Source organism: Pongo pygmaeus, chromosome 16 (genome assembly GCF_028885625.2).
Source record: "Pongo pygmaeus isolate AG05252 chromosome 16, NHGRI_mPonPyg2-v2.0_pri, whole genome shotgun sequence".
NCBI classification, from domain to species: domain Eukaryota; kingdom Metazoa; phylum Chordata; class Mammalia; order Primates; family Hominidae; genus Pongo; species Pongo pygmaeus.
Genome location: NC_072389.2, coordinates 39,253,434 through 39,262,565, shown reverse-complemented (window position 1 = coordinate 39,262,565; position 9,132 = coordinate 39,253,434). Strand labels below are relative to the sequence as shown.

The window sequence follows — 9,132 nt, the reverse complement described above, 5'->3', positions numbered from 1 at the left end:
GTTTCTGCAAGGGGCGAGAGAACCACCCTAGACAAACTTGTTCCTGTCACAGCTTGGCTAACCTTGACCAGTGGCTTATCTATGAAGGTGAGCAGCCTGGTTCTAATGAAGAGAACTGCCCTCAGTAATTAAAAGTTCATCATCTACAGACCCAACCCTAACCTCATAATCTAATTTAGTGTTCCCCATGCCAACAAGACCGAACTGGCTTCCTGAGGACAGGTTCTGCATCATGTACATTTCTTGTGTTCTTAAGAGTCTACCACAAAGTTTGGCACATAATAGGAACTAAAAAAATGATGATTAACAAACACGTAGGGCTTACCATATGCCAGGCACTCCTCTAAGCATTTTATACGTATTGATTCATTTAATCCTCACAATACTAAGAGACAGATACTCTTGTTAGTATCCCCATTTTACAGAAGGGGAAAGCAAAACACCTAGGAGTTTATGTGACTTGCTCAAGGTCACATAGTTCCACAATCCATGCTTTTAGAAACTATGCCTTAGAGCGTTTATTAGTATCATTTTTATTTTTATAGAGACGGGGGCGGAGGTGGGGGTCGGGGGGTAGTTGTCCCCATGTCGTCCAGGCTGGTCTTGAATTCCTGGGCTTGGGTGAACCTCCTGCTTCGGCCTCTCAAAGTGCTGGGATTACAGGTGTGAGCCACTGTGCCCAGACCCTTAGTGTATTTAAATAGGTGTGAATGAATAAATCTCTCCCGGAACTATAACTTTATAGGAAATTGTTTGCACCTCCTGGTACACCACTAAGGCACGGTCTCCCACACTGGGTTGTTCCTAGCGCACGGTCGGTCATTCGTTGACCTTTACCCACCCTCAGTTCCTATCGCAACCATCACTTCTCGCGCCATGGCAAGGCTACCATGCGAAGCTCTGGCCACCAGGGGGCACTGTGGCCACAGGTCCTTTTCCCCTCCGGCGCTTAGCGACCCCCAGAGGGGCGGAGCCAACGTTGGGCGGAGCCCGCGAGACGCCCACATCGCCAGCTATCCCGGCGGGCCGCGCGCGCGGCCGCGTTTGAATGGCCCTGAGTGGGACTGGGCCCAGAAGCCGAGGGACGCTCTAGGCTGTCGGGCGCTGATCGTCAGCGCCGAGGCTGGGCTGAGGCGCCGCGGTACCATGAGGCGCCGGTAAGTGACTGCCGAGCCGGTGCGAGCCCCGCGCCCGCAGCTGCCCTGCCCTGGCGGGGCTAGTCCAGCCGGGCTTGGCCGCGCCCTGGGCCCACCTGCAGGCCCCCGCGGCGGCCTCGGCTCGGCCCGGCTCGCGGCAGCGCTGCCGGGTCGCGGGGCGGGGCGGCAAGGCCGGGGCGGAGCCCCTCTGCCGGCCCCTGCGGGGAGGGTCGGGCGGAGGGCGCTGGGGGGCTCCTGGGGCCTGGGCCGGGAGAGACGTGAACGGAACCTGTTGTCACTTATTTATCTTCGGGTGGAGTCGACAGCTGCACCTGGGGAAGGTGAAGGACAGAACGAGTGTGGGGCGAGCTCTTTTGTGGACAGGTTTTCCGCAGAGCGCCTAGGCCCGGCCCAGGCATTTCCTCATTTTCCGACGGGTCCTCGGATTCCTGACGGATGAGCTTTTGTTTCGCAGGACAAAAACTTGACATAACTGCATAAGAATTGTCGATTGCAACTTTGAAAACCTTATTGTATTTTCTGAAAAGTTGTTCTGTAAAGTATCTAGGCTTTTACTACGCTCTTAAATTGCTTAAATATGGAGATAACAAAGAGTTGGTTTTCTTGTGGCTTATAAAGTTCCTTGAAAACAGAGGTACCTATGTCAGTTTCTTTGCTGATTTAAAAAAAATTGTAAGAGAAATTAGTTGTGTAATAATCATCAGTTCAGCACTTGCGAGAATTATGAGAAACTAGTCCACCTAATAGCTTAAATATGCTGGTTTTTTGGAGTTTCTTTGGATAGCCAGCTTCGGACTTGAATTGAAACATCATCCATTGAGGCTTTTACTTGGCTAATAACTAATATTAGCCAATAATAATATTAGTCAGTGTGATCATAATGATGGGCAATATTTATTTTGTGCTTTCTATGCGCTAGACGTATTAAGAGCTTTGCTTTGGGATATCTACGGTTGTCCCCATTTTGACAGTGAAGAAACTAAGGCGCAGGAAATTTTAGTATTGTAACTTGTACCGTACAGGGTTACACAGCTAATATAATTAACACCCGAGCAGGCTGGCTCCACGCTTTTAACTCTGCTGCTCTACTACCTCCTTTATATGTGGCTCTTTTTAGTTTACAAAGCCCTTTCATTTCATTTACTTCAACTTCGGAGACCTGAGTGTGCCTTTGTGTACACATACATTCATTCTCACACCATTCGTTCAAGTTTTCTGCTCTTGATGATTATACTTAAGGTTTGTGTCTGAGCAAAAAATCCATTGACTATTTTAAGATAAATGGAGTTTATAAGCTTTATGTGTGTTATAATTTATGTTTTGGATTCCTTTATATCCTTTCCTGAAAGTTTTGAAAGTGTTAGTCTTAGCAACTTACGTATTACTTTAAAATAAAAAAATTACATGTTAAATGTTTTCATCCCTAAAACTTATTGAGTGGTTATTCTGTACTTGAAATGGTTATACTTAAACTAATACCTCCTTGACAAGGAATAAAGTTCAAAAGCAACATCACTTAGTAAGAAATCAGCAGTTTATACTTATCTATAGCAGAGCTTTTAAATGTCATTCATCAGTTACAAAGCTTTCGATTGCCTGTATGCCCAACAGGGTGGTAGAACCCAATTGGCTATACAAAAGAAATGTGCGGCAAGAATGACACTATGGACTTTGGGAACTTGGTAGAAAGAGAGTGGGAGGCGGATGAGGGATAAAAGACTACACATTGGATACAGTGTTCACTGCTCAGGTAATGGGTGCACCAGAATCTCGGAAATCACCCTTGAATAACTGATTCATGTAACCAAACACCACCTGTTCCCCCAAAACCTATTGAAATAAAAAATAATAAAAATAAAAAATGTGCCAGGGCAACCAACCTTAGGGAGATTAATCTAGTTTGGGTTATGAGATTAACAACAAAAAATATATATGACACTCTTCATTAGTACAGTGGATGAATGCAGAACTGAACTGGGTAAAGCTTCTGCAAAAAACTAACAATTGCAGGATTTATGTAGGGCACTGAATAGAAGGGTGGATGGTGGGGCTAGGCATGGTTGGTAATCCCAACACTTTGGGAGGCCAAGACAGGAGGATCTCTGGAAGCCAGGAGTTCGAGAGCAGCCTAGGCAACATAGCGAGACCATATCTCTACAAAAAGTTTAAAATATTTTGTCAGGCATGGTGGCATGTGTCTGTAGTCCCAGCTACTTGGGAGGCTGGGGTGGGAAGATTGCTTAAGCCCAAGAGGTCAAGGCTACAGTGAGCCGAGATTGTGCCACTGCACTTCAGTGCAGCAACAGACCGGTGTGGCTCACACCTGTAATCCCAGCACTTTGGGAGGCCAACGGTGGGAGGAAAGCTTGAGCCCAGAAGTTTGAGACCAGCCTGGGCAACATAACAAGACTCCATCTCTACAAAACATTTTAAAATTAGGGCCAGTGGGTCATGCCTGTAATCCTAGCACTTGGGGAGGCTGAGGCAGGTGGATCATGAGGTCAGGAGATCGAGACCATCCTGGCTAACACGATGAAACCCCGTCTCTAAATACAAAAAATTAGCTGGGCGTGGTGGCACGCACCTGTAGTTCCAGCTACTCGGGAGGCTGAGGCAGGAGAATCAGTTGAACCCGGGAGGCAGAGGTTGCAGTGAGCTGAGATCGCACCACTGCCCTCCAGCCTGGGCGACAGAGTGAGACTCCATCTCAAAAATAAAATAAAATAAAATTAGGCAGGTGTAATGGCATGCGCCTGTAGTCACAGCTCCTTGGGAGGCTGAGGTGAGAGGATTCCTTGAGTCCAGAAGTTGGAGGCCGCAGTGAGCCATGATCATATTACTGCACTCCAGCCTGGGTGACAAAGCAAGACCCTGTCTCAGGAAAAAAAAAAAAAAAGTATTGTCTAGTAACAAGATGCATCATAACATTACACTAGTCAATATTATGTTGATGTTTTATCAATCATTATATTTGTTGATCTATGTTAGTTAATTTGGTGCTTTCTGGAAAATGTATTTAGGAATATAATGTTTTTTAATTAAACACCTTAAACCTAATACAAATGGTACTTTTACTGGGAGCATACACTTTTTAAATTGGAAGGGTGTAATTTGACTTTTCTTTTCTTTTTTTTTTTTTTTTGAGACAGAGTCTTGCTCTTGTCTCCCAGGCTGGAGTACAGTGGCAAGATCTTGACTCACCACAACCTCCACCTCCTGGGTTCAAGCTATTTTCCTGCCTCAGCCTCCTGAGTAGCTGGGATTACAAGCGCCCACCACCACACCCGGGTAATTTTTGTATTTTTAGTTGAGACGGGGTTTTGCCATGTCGGCCAGGCTGGTCTTGAACTCCTGACCCAGGTGATCAGCCCGCCTCGGCCTCCCAAAGTGCTGGGATTACAGGCGTGAGCCACCATGCCCGGCATAATTTGACTTTTCTTTGCCAGGTTCAAATGCTGTGTTTACTATTTCTTGCTCATCTAAGTATTTTTACACTACCAGCTTAATACCCCTTAACTTTGGAGACTTCTGCATTATATTTACCATTCTTGTTCTTGGGGTATGATGAGGCTAGAAATGAGAGAAAAGGTATTCTGAAAGGACTCCCTTTTTGGCTTCCTGTAACCACCTCTCTCTCCTTAAGTTTTATATACTGTCTGAAATTCTTTTTGCCTTGAGCAAGTCACCCAGAAACCTACCACCTATGTATGAGTCATGAGATGCTCATTCTAGCATCTCCTCTGCTCACTAGCATACTCTTAAGATGCACAGCTTGGTGTTACAGTGGGAAAGGCACTATTACTGTAAGTCACAACACTAAGCCTGTTAGTAACTAAGTGTTCTTGGGCAAGTGATTTAATCTCATCTGAAATTATCTCCAAGGTCGAGAATCTATAAAATAGTTACTTATTGAGGGGAGTTCTTTGGGGAGGAGGGAGACCTGTGGGGAAGAGGCCTCTGGATAGTCTTTTACATCTTAGTGTGATTAATCATAGATTATTTCTTCTAAAGGCATTTTTAAAAGCTACTTATATGATAGGGTTGAGGAAGAAATCTTAGGATGGAATTTAAAGGCCAATAGAATATAAGCTTCAGTACAGCAGGGATTTTTGTTTGGTCCACTGATGTTTCCCCAGTGCGTAGAACAGTAATTAGTCTGTAACGTGTACTTAATATTTGTTGAACGAGTGAAGAAATGAAGGAATGGGTTGCTGGGGAAAGATAAAGTTTGTTGGAGTACTGCGCAGATGCTCTGAGTATCTTGAAGGAATTCAAAATGCAAACCAACCGGAGTACAACCCGTCATTCCTACAATATAAAAATACCTCCCAGCAGTAGCAAAGCGTCTGTTGTTCACTTAATTGCCTTTCAGAACTATTAAGCGATTACTGCCCTGGCTGCCCCTCTTACTCACAGAGTAAGATTTTGACCATCACCACATACTTAAGTGCCAGCTTGACATTTCAGTATGCATTTTACTCTTACTTTCAAAAACCTATGTCCTAGCCATTCGCTGTGCCACTTAATATAATCAATAACAGGACATTTACTATTGTAGCAAAAATGAATTATATATATTGATTAAAATTTGGCCTTTCATCCATGGAGGATTCATGGCACAGCATTTAAAAACTGGCACTCTTCAGGCGCAGTGGCTCATGCCTGTAATCCCAGCACTTTGGGAGGCCTACATGGGTGGTTCACAAGGTCGAGAGATCGAGACCATCCTGGTCAACATGGTGAAACCCCATCTTTACTAAAATACAAAAAATTAGTTGGGTGTGGTGGTGCACGCTTGTAGCCCCAGCTACTCAGGAGGCTGAGGCAGGGGAATCACTTGAGCTCGGGAGGCGGAGGTTGCAGTGAGCCGATATTGCGCTACTGCACTCTGGCCTGGCAACAGAGCGAGACTCCATCTTAAAGGGAAAAAAAGAAAAAACTGTCCCTCTTCACCTTCCTGTTCCACAACTGCCATATAAATAATCGTCAAGAATAGTTTTTTCACATGTAATTCGTATACGAAGTTTCTCAGTAAGTCTATTTTGTCTACAAGATAAAGTCCAAATTCCTGACCTAGCATTCAGGGACTTCTGCATTTTAGCCAACCTACCTTTCTATTCTTTTCCCTTACAGTGGCCTGTACTCAGTAATGACTTAATTATTGAATAGTTGGTATAGAAAATAAGGAAACAAAAAGCAGTTATTCTTGCCTACAAAGTATGTTTCCAGTTGAAGAAAGTCTGGCAGATGGTTTTTCAAGAAGCCTGTATGGGTGGCATTCATTGTTTGAGTGAATTATCCATTTAGTGAAAAATAGCATTAGAGACAAGAATTCCTTAAAACTCCAGGTAAACAGTTTTTTTGATCCTTGTTGACAGACCTGTTGGAAACTAGGTAATACAGTCTACCCTCAGCATCTATGGGTTCTCTGTATGGAAGCCATGAATACGGAAGGCTGACTAGGGGACATGAGTATCCACGAATTTTGGTAACTGAGGTGGTCCTGGAACCAGTCGTACTCAGATACTGAGGGACAACTGTAATAAGAAAGGAATTAAATATGTGTATCTAGTGACATCAGTTTACATTGCAAGTAACCACTTAGTGGGACTGACTGAATCATTCTGTGCCCACAGCATTGCTTGAACAGTTCATCAGTCTGTATGGACTAGGTGATTTTGTAGTAACAAACAGCACCCAAATCTCAGTGGCTTATTTCAGAGGTTTATTTTTCCTCAGTTCATGTTACACATGAGCTGTCTGGGCCTGTGCTCCTAGTTTTCCTTGCTTAGCAATGTGGACAGGGGAGTCTTAACTTTCTGGCCTGTTGTTGGTTACCTGTTGATGGTTAGAGGTAAGGTAATGGGAGTGAATCACACACACTGGCTCTTTTTTTTTTTTTTTAATTTAAGTTCTGGGGTACGTGTGCAGAATGTGCTGTTTGTTACATAGGTATACACATACCATGGTGGTTTGCTGTACCCATTAACCCGTCATCTACATTAGGTGTTTCTCCTAATGCTATCCCTCCCCTAGCCCCCCACCTGCCAACAGGGCCCGGTGTGTGATGTTCTCCTCCTTGTATCCATGTGTTCTCATTGTTCAACTCCCACTTATGAGTGAGAACATGCAGTGTTTGGTTTTCTGTCCTTGAGTTAGTTGCAGTGAGCTGAGATCGTGCCACTGCACTCCAGCCTGGAGACGGAGCAAGACTCCATTTCAAAAAAAGAAAAAATAGATACCAGAATAGGTGTGTCTATTCTAGGTACAATGAACATGGTTCCTGCTCTCATGGAGCTCACAGTCTAGTGAGAGGTCGTGGGCAATAAGTGCATAAGCTAATTTCCAGATGGTGATAAATGTGGTGGGGGAAAAATACAGGGTACTGCTATAGAGAATGATTGTAAGTGAGGGTGGGGTTATTCTTGATTGGGTGGTGAGTGCGTGGGAGGAATATTTTAAGCAGAGCATTTAGGAAGCTGTTATAGTCTAAAGGAGTTGGTGGTTTGGTCTAGAATGGTGGTAATAGAAATGGAAAGAAAAGGACAGCTTGGGAATATATTATAAAGGCAAAGTCAACAAATTAGATGTAGGTTATTAAGGAAAAAAGAAATCAAGGATGAATCCTTTATTTCAGGCTTGAGAAATTGGGAGGAGGATGGTTCTGTTTACTGAGTTAGGGACTGTTGGGAGGAGCAGATTTGAGAGGGGGGATATTAAGAGTTCTATTTTTAATATGTTAAGTTCAAGAATAGATGACTATTGGATATCCGTGTGGAGCTGGCTAGTAGGCAGTTGGAGATTTGAATCCAGAGTTTAGGTGAAACAGTATGATGAGAGATTTTATTTATTTATTTATTTTTTTTTTGAGACAGAGTCTTGCTGTTGCCCAGGCTGGAGTGCAATGGCGCGATCTTGGCTTACTGCAACCTCCGCCTCCCGGGCTCAAGCGATTCTCCTGCCTCAGCCCTGCCAGTGGCTGGGATTACAGGGGCCTGCCACCATGCCCAGCTAATTTTTGTATTTTTAGTAGAGATGGGTTTTCACCATGTTGGCCAGGCTGGTCTCGAACTCCTGACCTCAGGCGATCCGCCCACCTAGGCCTCCCAAAGTGCTGAGATTACAGGCGTGAGCCACCACGCCTGGCCGAGATTTTATTCTTAAATGAAAGTTAATATGTTAATTTTTGTTATAGTTAAGTCTTGGACACAGGAGTCATATTTTCTTGAGCCTGCATGTGATTCTTCTGTTGGAGAAGAAAGTGTTCCCTGAGACAGGAGGCATTTTCAAACCTTAATATACATTCTGATTTCAGCCCAGGAGATATGGTGGTGCCCAACCACTGTAACTGTTGGGGATGTAATGTAATCCTCACAGGTTTTGGAACATAAGAAAGGTTTAAGAACCGTTGTTATAAAAAGATTTTGAATGTCTCTAGCATCATTTTTGTTAATTCTTAAAGTATGATCTACCCTTTTTTCCAAGGGTTAGGGTATACTTAACCCTACTGACTTCTGGTACTGTAGAAATTAGGCACAAGTGTCGTAGGGTGGTGACATTAGTCCAAATAATGAAGATAGAGTTTTTGAATTAATTTATATTAGCTTGTCGTTTTGAGAGTTGAATACTACTTTATTGGTATATCCTCTCATATGTAGAGAGTCTGTCGGTTTTCAAAGTATCAGAAATACCTTTAGTAGGCAAACAAGGGTGAAAAATGATCCTTAAAGTGACAATGTTTTATGTATGTATACATTCATTGCTCATTATCTATGGGCGATTGGTTCCAGGACCTCCCAATGATATCACAATCCGAGGATGCTCAAATCCCTGATATAAAGTGGTGTAGTATCTCCACATGTAGTATCTTTGCACATCCTCCCATACACCTTAAATAATTTCTAAATTATTTGTAATATCTAGTACAATGTAAATGCTATGTAAATAGCTGTTATATTGTATTATTGGGGGAATA

The 9,132-nt window shown here is 43.6% G+C and overlaps 1 protein-coding gene across 15 annotated transcripts in view; it reads left to right on the top strand.

The window, feature by feature from the left end:
* The first annotated feature begins 969 nt into the window (after positions 1-969).
* KATNBL1 (katanin regulatory subunit B1 like 1) overlaps positions 970-9,132 on the top strand; it is a 68,111-nt gene continuing 59,948 nt past the window's right edge. For 5 of the 15 annotated variants that reach the window (XM_063652554.1, XM_054450492.2, XM_054450494.2 and 2 more), the window contains exon 1: positions 1,017-1,157. The gene's annotated coding sequence lies outside the window, so the exon portion shown is untranslated. Of the gene's footprint in view, positions 1,158-9,132 lie in introns of all 15 variants that reach the window. The other 10 variants (XM_063652557.1, XM_063652552.1, XM_054450504.2 and 7 more) reach the window with 6 other exon arrangements.